Source organism: Ornithorhynchus anatinus, chromosome 3, assembly GCF_004115215.2.
Source record: "Ornithorhynchus anatinus isolate Pmale09 chromosome 3, mOrnAna1.pri.v4, whole genome shotgun sequence".
NCBI classification, from domain to species: domain Eukaryota; kingdom Metazoa; phylum Chordata; class Mammalia; order Monotremata; family Ornithorhynchidae; genus Ornithorhynchus; species Ornithorhynchus anatinus.
The window spans coordinates 89,693,721-89,702,610 of NC_041730.1; the positions used below are offsets into that span (position 1 = coordinate 89,693,721).

At 49.8% G+C, this 8,890-nt stretch overlaps 1 non-coding gene across 1 annotated transcript; it reads left to right on the forward strand.

Moving 5' to 3' along the window:
• The first annotated feature begins 3,405 nt into the window (after positions 1 to 3,405).
• LOC114810725 lies at positions 3,406 to 3,543 on the forward strand. Its single transcript, XR_003758420.1, has one exon. It is a non-coding gene; the product is annotated as a small nucleolar RNA SNORA7 (small nucleolar RNA).
• Positions 3,544 to 8,890: the final 5,347 nt, after the last annotated feature.

Genomic DNA, 8,890 nt, shown 5'->3' on the forward strand with positions numbered 1-8,890 from the left:
ATTATCGTGTATTTACGCCAGGACAGATACCACAGTTACTATTATTATTATGTTGTGGGTGTTGAGTACTGTACTAAATGCCTACTACAAGCATTTACTATTTACTATTCATTCACTACTATTGAACTGAGCACACAGTAGGAGCTGATAATTAGCAGCCCTGCCCATATGCTTCACTCCTCTAAAGTGAACCTCCTTCTAATCTCATTCACTCCTTCACCCCTCCATCCCAATAGTTTCATATTTAATGTTGGTATTGTTAAGCGCTCACTATGTGCCGAGCACCGTTCTAAGCGCTGGGGTAGATACGGGGTGATCAGGTTGTCCCACGTGGGGCTCACAGTTTTATTCCCCATTTTACAGATGAGGTAACTGAGGCACAGAGAAGTGAAGTGACTTGCCCACAGTCACACAGCTGACAAGTGGCAGAGCCGGGATACAAACCCGTGACCTCTGACTCCCAAGCCCGGGCTCTTTGCAATGAGCCACGCTGCTTCTCTAATAGCACTTCTCCCAATAGCACTTAGGGGGTCATATCTTAAAACTCTGTTGCTTCCCCCTATCTGGAATTTATTTTAGTGATGGTCTTTGGTATCCCCTGCTAGAATGACCGGGCTGCGATCATAACTATTAACTCCATTCAATCGGGTTTACTTAGTGCTGCTGTGTGCAAAGCATTGAATTAAGTGCTTGGGAGAGTACAGTATATCAGCAAACAGACACATTCCTGTCCACCCTCAGCTCTCTCGAAAGCTTTATTGAGAAGAAGAATGCATTCATTCATTTATTCGATCGTATTTATTGAGCGCTTATTGTGTGCAAAATACTGTGGGCAGGGAATGTGACTGTTTATTATTGTTGTAATGCACTCTCCCAAGTGCTTAGTACAGTGCTCTGCACACAGTAAGTGCTCATTAAATACCAATGACTGAATGAATGAATACTAAACACTTGGGAGAGTACAATATAACAACAAATAGACACATTCCCTGCCCACAGCAAGCTTATAGATGATTGATTGATGGATGGGAGACAAAAATGAAAACAGAGCTAAGCACTGAAAACAGCACTGAATTAGGGAAGCAGCGTGGCTCAGTGGAAAGAGCCTGGGCTTCGGAGTCAGAGGTCACGGGTTCGACTCCCGGCTCTGCCACTTAGCTGTGTGACTGAGGGCAAGTCACTTCACTTCTCTGTGCCTCAGTTACCTCATCTGTAAAATGGGGATTAACTGTGAGCCTCACGCGGGACAACCTGATTCCCCTGTGTCTACCCCAGTGCTTAGAACAGTGCTCTGCACATAGTAAGTGCTTAACAAATACCAACATTATTATTATTATTATTATTATTATTGACTACACAGGGCAATCTGTTTGTGAGGAATTTATGGTGTTGATAGTTGATATTTGATAATTGACATGACAACTACACAGGACAATCTGTTGTGAGCAAAAACCTTAAAAGGAGGATTTTGAGTCCCAGTTGGTGCAGGATTAAAACAAGGGCTCATGGGGCTGAAGCCTCAAAGACGTGGCCCAAGAAGGGACCCCACCCCAAACGTATCAAAACATGACCCGCAATCACATGGTAATAGCATTGGTATTTGTTAAGCACTTACTAAGTTCCTGGGACTGTACTAAGCGCTAGGGTACCGACAAGATAATCAATTTAGACTCGGTCCTGTCCCACACGGGGCTCACAGTCTTAATCCCCACAGAGTGTAAGCCCGTCAAAGGGCAGGGACTGTCTCTATCTGTTACCGATTTGTACATGCCAAGCGCTTAGTCCAGTGCTCTGCACAGAGGAAGCGCTCACTAAATACTATTGAATGAATGAATTTTCCAGATGAGGTAATCGAGGCCCAGAGAAGTGAAATGACTTGCCCAAGGTCACGGAGAAGACAAATGGCGATTAGAACTCAGGTCCTTCTGACTCCCAGGTCTGTGCCGTATCCGCTAGGCCACGCTGCTGGTGGAGTAAAGCTCCCAGCTGGAGAACTGCTGGCACTCGGACAAGAGCTGAGTTCCCTCACCACCGAGGATGACTCTGCTGGGAGCGATAATGGTTTAATGTCAACGTTCATTCGACTAGGACACAGTGTACTGAAGAATAGCATTTGTCTTTGATGGAAATTAGCGCGGGCAATAACTGTACCGTCTCTGACCGTCCACCGAAAGCCGGGGGCGTCACTGGGACACGGTCACACTGCCCCCCCCCGGGGACGCCTCAGGCAGGGGACTGAAGCTCCAGGAAGTGGTTTGGGATGGAAACTTCAGCAGGAGCAACCGATCAAAGTCAGGAGATGGTCACGGGATGTGGATTCATCAGAGGAAGGGCCAAATGCTGAGAAACAACTACGGTCGTTGCCTGTGATCGCGAGCCTCTATGCCCTGGGAGCTTCAGTTGAGGTGAACACTGCAATAAAAGACGATCTCCCCCCTGCAGTTTGACGGTTGCTCTGAGGAGAACAGGTATTATAGTCATCCTTGATTGACACCTCATGCACGCATCCAACCCTGTCTTCTAACACTGTAATACTAATAACGGCATTCGTTAAGTGCTTACTATGTACCAAGGCACCATACTAAGCGCTGGGGTGGACACTGGCAAACTGGGTTGGAAATAGTCCCTGTCTATATGGGTCACAGTCTCAATCCCCATTTTACAGGTGAGGTAACTGAGGCACGGAGAAGTAAGGTGACTTACCCAAGATCACGCAGCAGACAAGTGGAGAAGCCAGGATTAGAACTCAGGATCTTCTGACTCCCAGGCCTGTGCTCTGTCCACTACGTCATGATGATTGCGGTATTTGTTAAGCCCTTCTGTGTGCCTAGCACTGTCCTAAGCACTAGATACAAGATAAACGGGTTGGACACAGTCCCTGTCTCACATGGGACTCCCAGTCTAAGTAGGAGAGAGAACTGGTATTGAATCCCCACTTTGCCGATGAAGCAACTGAGGCACAGAGAAGTGAAGTGACTTACCCAAGGTCACACAGCAGGTTTGTGGCAGAGCTGGGATTAAAACTCAGGTGCTCTGGCTCCCAGGCCCGTGCTCTTTCCACTAAGCCACACTGCTTCCCTGGGTCGTATTCTGTCTAGACAGACAGCATTGTTTGGAAGACCATTCCCTAATTTTTCGTCCATCAAGCTTTTCTCAATCAGTTCCTGGCAACCCAGCACTGTATAAACCATCAGTTATCTCTAATACTCACATAGCTATTTATCACCCATCCTATACTTAGCACTTCTGTACATCTGTTTACTCAATCGTGCATTCAGTGATTTATTTTGATTGTTCTGTTAGTAAATATTTCTCTCCCTGACTCCCCTGTTAGGGTGTAAGCTCCCTGGGGGGAGGGAACGGGTTAGTTTGTTTGTTTTGTTTTGTACTTTCCCAACTGCATATCCCCTCTCAGGGTCGCACCTGGAGAGTTTCCAGTCCTCTACCAGTCACGACTACAGGAGGGAGAGTCAAGCAGAGGCCTGTCCATTCCATTCCTAGCTTGGACAGTGGCTAGCGAGTGGAAGGCAATCTCCCACAAGTCAAAACTCACCCGTGCTGGGCAGCGGTGGCCGGGGAGAGAGTCGAGGGCGGAGACTCGTTTACTGCGCGGAAGAAGTCAATGGTAAACCACTTCTGGATTTTTACCAAGAAAACTCTATGGATACTCTACCTGAACGATTGCAGATGGAATTGGGGCGTTCTGGGAGAGATGGGTCGGACACAACTCGACAGCATAAGACAACAACACTTCCCAGCTCACTGACCCCAGTGGGCTACTAAACTGGAAGCTCCTTGTGGACAGGGAATGTGTCGACCAACTCTATAGCATTGCGCTCTCCCAAGTGCTTAGTATAGTGCTCTGCATGCCGTAAGTGCTCAATAAATACTGTTGACTGATTGATACTAATAATAATGATGATATTCGTTAAGCACTTACCATGGATCGAGCACTGTTCTGAGCACTGCGGTAGATACAAACTAATCAGATTAGACACAGTTCCTGTCCCACATGGGGTTCACAGTCTTAATCCCCATTTTACAGGTGAGATAACTATACAGGTGAGATCACTGTAGTTACACGTCAAACAGCAGACATGTAGCGGAGCTAGGATTAGAACCCAGGTCTTTCTGATTTCCAGGCTCGTACTCTATCCTCTAAGACACGCTGCTTCCCATGTGTCTGGCTTCTGGGTAAAAGTACTCATAAAAGGCATGGGGAGCCCCCTCCTCAGATCAGATGTAGTCATGTTTAGCGTGATAAGACGTGTGCCTTTGCATGCATGCTCACCCCCACACTGGACAAGTTCTGCTGTGGAGGGGAGAAAATGCAGGGTGAGAAAGAAGGTGCCATCCTCCCCCATGAGGAGCTCCCTGAATTGAACTTCCCAGAAAAGAGACCTTCAGAGGGACCGTGAACAGCTGGACGATGGCGCCGCCTCAAGGGGAGATGGAGGAGGAGGAGGGGGTGGTCATCTCGGTCTTAAAGAAGATGTATCGCCTGGATATCTTTTGCTCGAATGCTGAGTTTCAACAGGCTAGCCTTATTCCAGGAAGGACATAACAAAAAGTCAGAAAGGGCAGTTCACAGTCTTGAGAGTGAGATCTGTTTGAGAGAAAAGCAACCGGGCAGATTTATTTTGTTTTGAAAGGCAGAGAATGAAAGCCACCAGAGATGGGAGAGAGGGCCAGGGGTCTGATGTCAGAGAGAGGGCCCCCCCCCGGGGACTGCTGTTTATCCTTTCCTGTTGCAGAACATCGAGAAAACAGGAAGGCGTTTAAAGCCGGGGGGCTGGGGAGGGACCCGACGGAAGGGTATCAGTTCCTCGAGACGAGGGGACGAGGGGACGAAGGGAGTGGAGCTGCCCGGCCCTGAGTCACTTCCTGTGGTGGCCCCTGACCGAGGCTGAGACTGAGGAAGAGGCCAAGAGGGAAGACCATTTCTCAGCAAAGGTCGACCCCCTGTGAATGTTGCTGATTTTCACATTCCTGAGGGCAGCCGTCCTGCTGCCAGAGCACTGGAAGGGAGGTTTCTCCTTGGTGCTTTATTTTTGGATGCCATTAGAAGGTGGTGGGGGGAGGCTGGGGGGAGAACGGCTTTTCTCCCCAGGGCAGAAGCCACTCAGAATCACAAAAGAACCAGCATGGCCTGGTGGATAGAGCAAGGGCCTGGGAGCCAGAAGGACCTGGCGTCTACTCCCAGCTCCACCACTTATCAGCTGTGTGACCTTGGGTAAGTTCATTCATTCATTCAATAGTATTTATTGAGCGCTTACTGTGTGCAGAGCAAGCAGTGTACTAAGCGCTTGGAATGTACAATTCGGCAACAGATAGAGACGATCCCTGCTCAGTGACGGGCTCAGAGTCTAAAGGGGGGAGACAGACGGATAAAAACAAGACAACATAATCCCGAAAAATAGAATCAAGGGGATGTACACCTCATTAGCAAAATGAATAGGGTAATAAGCTATATACAAATGAGCACAGTGCTGGGTGGGGGGGAAGGGAGAGGGGGAGGAGCAGAGGGAAAGGGGGCTTTGCTGAGGGGAGGTGAAGGGGGAAGGGGAGGAGCAGAGGGTGGAGGGGGATCAGAGAGGGAGCAGAGGGAGCAGAGGGAAAAGGGGTAGCTCAGTCTGGGAAGGGCTCCTGGAGGAGGTGACGTCTCAGTAGGGCTTTGAAGAGGGGAAGAGAGTTAGATTGGTGGAGGTTAGGAGGGAGGCCTTCCAGGACAGTGGTAGAACATGGACCAGGGGTCAATGGAGGGATAGGCTTGAACGGGGGACGGTGAGGAGGTGAGTGGCAGAGAAGCGGAGCGTGCGGGGTGGGCAGTAGAAAGAGAGAAGGGAGGAGAGGTAGGAGGGGGCAAGGGGATGGACAGCCTTGAAGCCCAGAGTGAGAAGTTTTTGTTTCGTGCAGAGGTTGATAGGCAACCACTGGAGGTTTTTAAGGAGGGGAGTGACATGCCCAGAGCGTTTCTATAGGAAGATGATCCGGGCAGTGGAATGAAGAATAGACTGGAGTGGGGAGAGATAGGAGGAAGGGAGATCAGAGAGAAGGCTGACACAATAATCCAGCCGGGATATTATGAGAGCTCGTACCAGCACGATAGCCATTTGGACGGAGAGGAAAGGGCAGATCTTGGTGATATTGTAAAGGTGAGACTGGCAGGCTTTGGTGGCAGATTGGATGTGTGGGGTGAATCAGAGGGCTGAGTTAAGGATGACACCAAGGTTGTGGGCTTGAGAGACGGGAAGGATGGTCCTACCGTCCACAGTGACAGGGAAGTCAGGAAGAGGACAGGGTTTGGGAGGGAAAATAAGGAGCTCAGTTTTGGACATGTTGAGTTTTAGGTGGGAGACAGATATCCAGGTGGAGACATCCTGGAGGCAGGAGGAGATACGAGCCTGAAAGGAGGAGGAGAGAACAGGGGAGGAGATGTAGATTTGGATGTCATCTGCATAGAGATGACAGTTGAAGCCTTGGAAGCAAATGAGTTCACCAAGGGAGTGAGTATAGATGGGGAACAGAAGAGGGCCAAAAACTGACCCTTGAGGAACCCCTACAGTTAGTGGATGGGAGGGAGAGGAGGAGCTCGCAAAGGAGTCTGAGAATGAACAGCCAGAGAGATAAGAGGAGAACCAGGAGAGGATGGAGTCTGTGAAGCCAAGGTGAGATAAGGTGTGGAGGAGAAGGGGATGGTCGACAGTGTCGAAGGCAGCTGAGAGGTCGAGGAGGATTACGACAGAGTAGGAGCCATTGGATTTGGCAAGAAGGAGGTCATGGGTGACCTTTGAGAGAACAGTCTCGGTAGAGTGGAGGGGACGGAAGCCAGATTGGAAGGGGTCCAGGAGAGAGTTGGAGTTGAGGAATTCAAGGCAGCGATGTAGACGACTCGTTCTAGGAGTTTGGAAAGGAAGGGTAGGAGGGAGATAGGGTGATAACTGGAAGGGGAAGGGGGGTCAAGAGGGGGTTTTTTGGGGGCTGGTGGAGACATGGGCATGTTTGAAGGCAGAGGGGAAGGAGCCATTGGAGAGCGAGTGGTTAAAGATAGAAGTTAAGGAGGGGAGGAGGGAAGGGGCGATGGTTTTTATAAGGTGAGCGGGAATGGGGTCCGAAGCACAGGTGGAGGGGTGGGACTTGCGAGGAGGGAGGAGATCTCCTCTGAGGATACTGCAGGGAAGGATGGGAAAGTAGGGGAGAGGGTAGGGGGATGGGGGAAGCCAAAGGGGGAAGGGTGACTTTGGGGAGCTCAGACCTGACTGTGTTAATTTTCATGATGAAGTAGGTGGCCAGATCTTTGGGAGTGAGGGATGCGGGGGGGAGGAACAGGAGGCTTGAGGAGAGAGTTAAAAGTCCGGAACAATGATGGGGGAGGGGGAGGAACAGGGGGCCTGAGGAGAGAGTTACAAGTCCTGAACAATTGGCGGGGGTGATGGGCATGGGCGTCAATGAGGGAAGAAAAGTAATTTTGCCTGGCGGAGGAGAGGGCAGAGTTAAGGCAGGAAAAGATAAATTTGAAATGGATAAGGTTGGCTTGGTGCTTGGACCTTCGCCAGCAGCGCTCAGCAGCTCGAGCATAAGAGCGTAGGAGGCGGACAGAGGCAGAGATCCAGGGCTGCCGGTTAGCGGAGCAAAAGCGGCGGAGGGAAAGGGGGGCGAGTGAGTTGAGATGAGTAGAGAGGGTGGAGTTGAGAGTGGTAACCTGATCATTGAGAGTGGGAAGGGAGGATAGGGAGGCAAGGTGGGGAGAGATGCTTTGGGAGAGACGGATGGGATCGGGGGAGTAATACAGATTTGCAGGGGGAGAGAGTGTGAGAGAGGAGGCAGGTGAGAAGGTTATGGTCCGAGAGAGGGATTTCAGAGTTGGTGAAGGAGGAGATAGTGCAGCGGTAAGAGATGATGAGATCGAGGGTGTGAGTCGCTTCACTTCTCTGTGCCTCGATTATCTCATCTGTAAAATGGGGATTAAGGCCGGCAGCCCCATATGGGACAGGGATTGTGTCTAACCTGATTGGCTTGTATCTACCTTCTAGATGGTAAGTTCGTTGTGGGCCGGGATGGTGTCTGTTATACTGTTTTGTTGTACTCTCCCAAGGGCTTAATACAGTGTTCTACACACAGTAAATGCTCAATAAATATGATTGATATTGATTGCTTGTTTGATTTACCTCAGCGCTTAGTAAAGTGCCTGGAACTTAAAGGGCTTAACAAATGCCATTAAAAAAAAAACCCAAAGGGGATAGAGTGCCATGGTAGAAGACAAAATGGTACATGTGGTCACCAGGCTACTTGCCGAGGCACTTCGGGGCACCGCAGTCACTTCCCTGGGAACCCCCAGGCATAGCCCGTTACCCTGGGGCCAGGCCTGGCCTAGATGGGATCATCAGCATCAGCACCACCAGAATTCATTGAGTCCCTTCTGTGGGCCGAACACTGTACGGGGTGTCTACTGTGGGCAGAGCACTGAACCAGCAATGGTAGTCAGAAGATTTAAGGTCCTGCTCTGTGCATTGGCATGGTGCTAAACGCTGGGAAAAAATAGGTAAGAATCACACCTGGAGGGTGTGGGGTTTTTAGGAGGGCTTTGAAGGGGATGGAGTTTTTTCTAGAGCCACGGCCAATTGCAGGCCAGCATTTTGTATGGGCCTTTTCTAATTGCAGGCCATCTCCAGCTGAGGTACGTCTGTCGGTGTCGATTTAGCCCTGCCATCAACCAGTCACTCCAACCCAACCCGATTTGCTCGTATCCACCCCACCTCTTAGTATAGGCCAAACACATATTGAGCACTTAAGAAATACCACAATTATTATCCTTGTTATTATTCACTTAGAGAAGCCTTTCCTTATCTTGTGCACACCTAAAATAATATTAATCCTAATGATAATAATG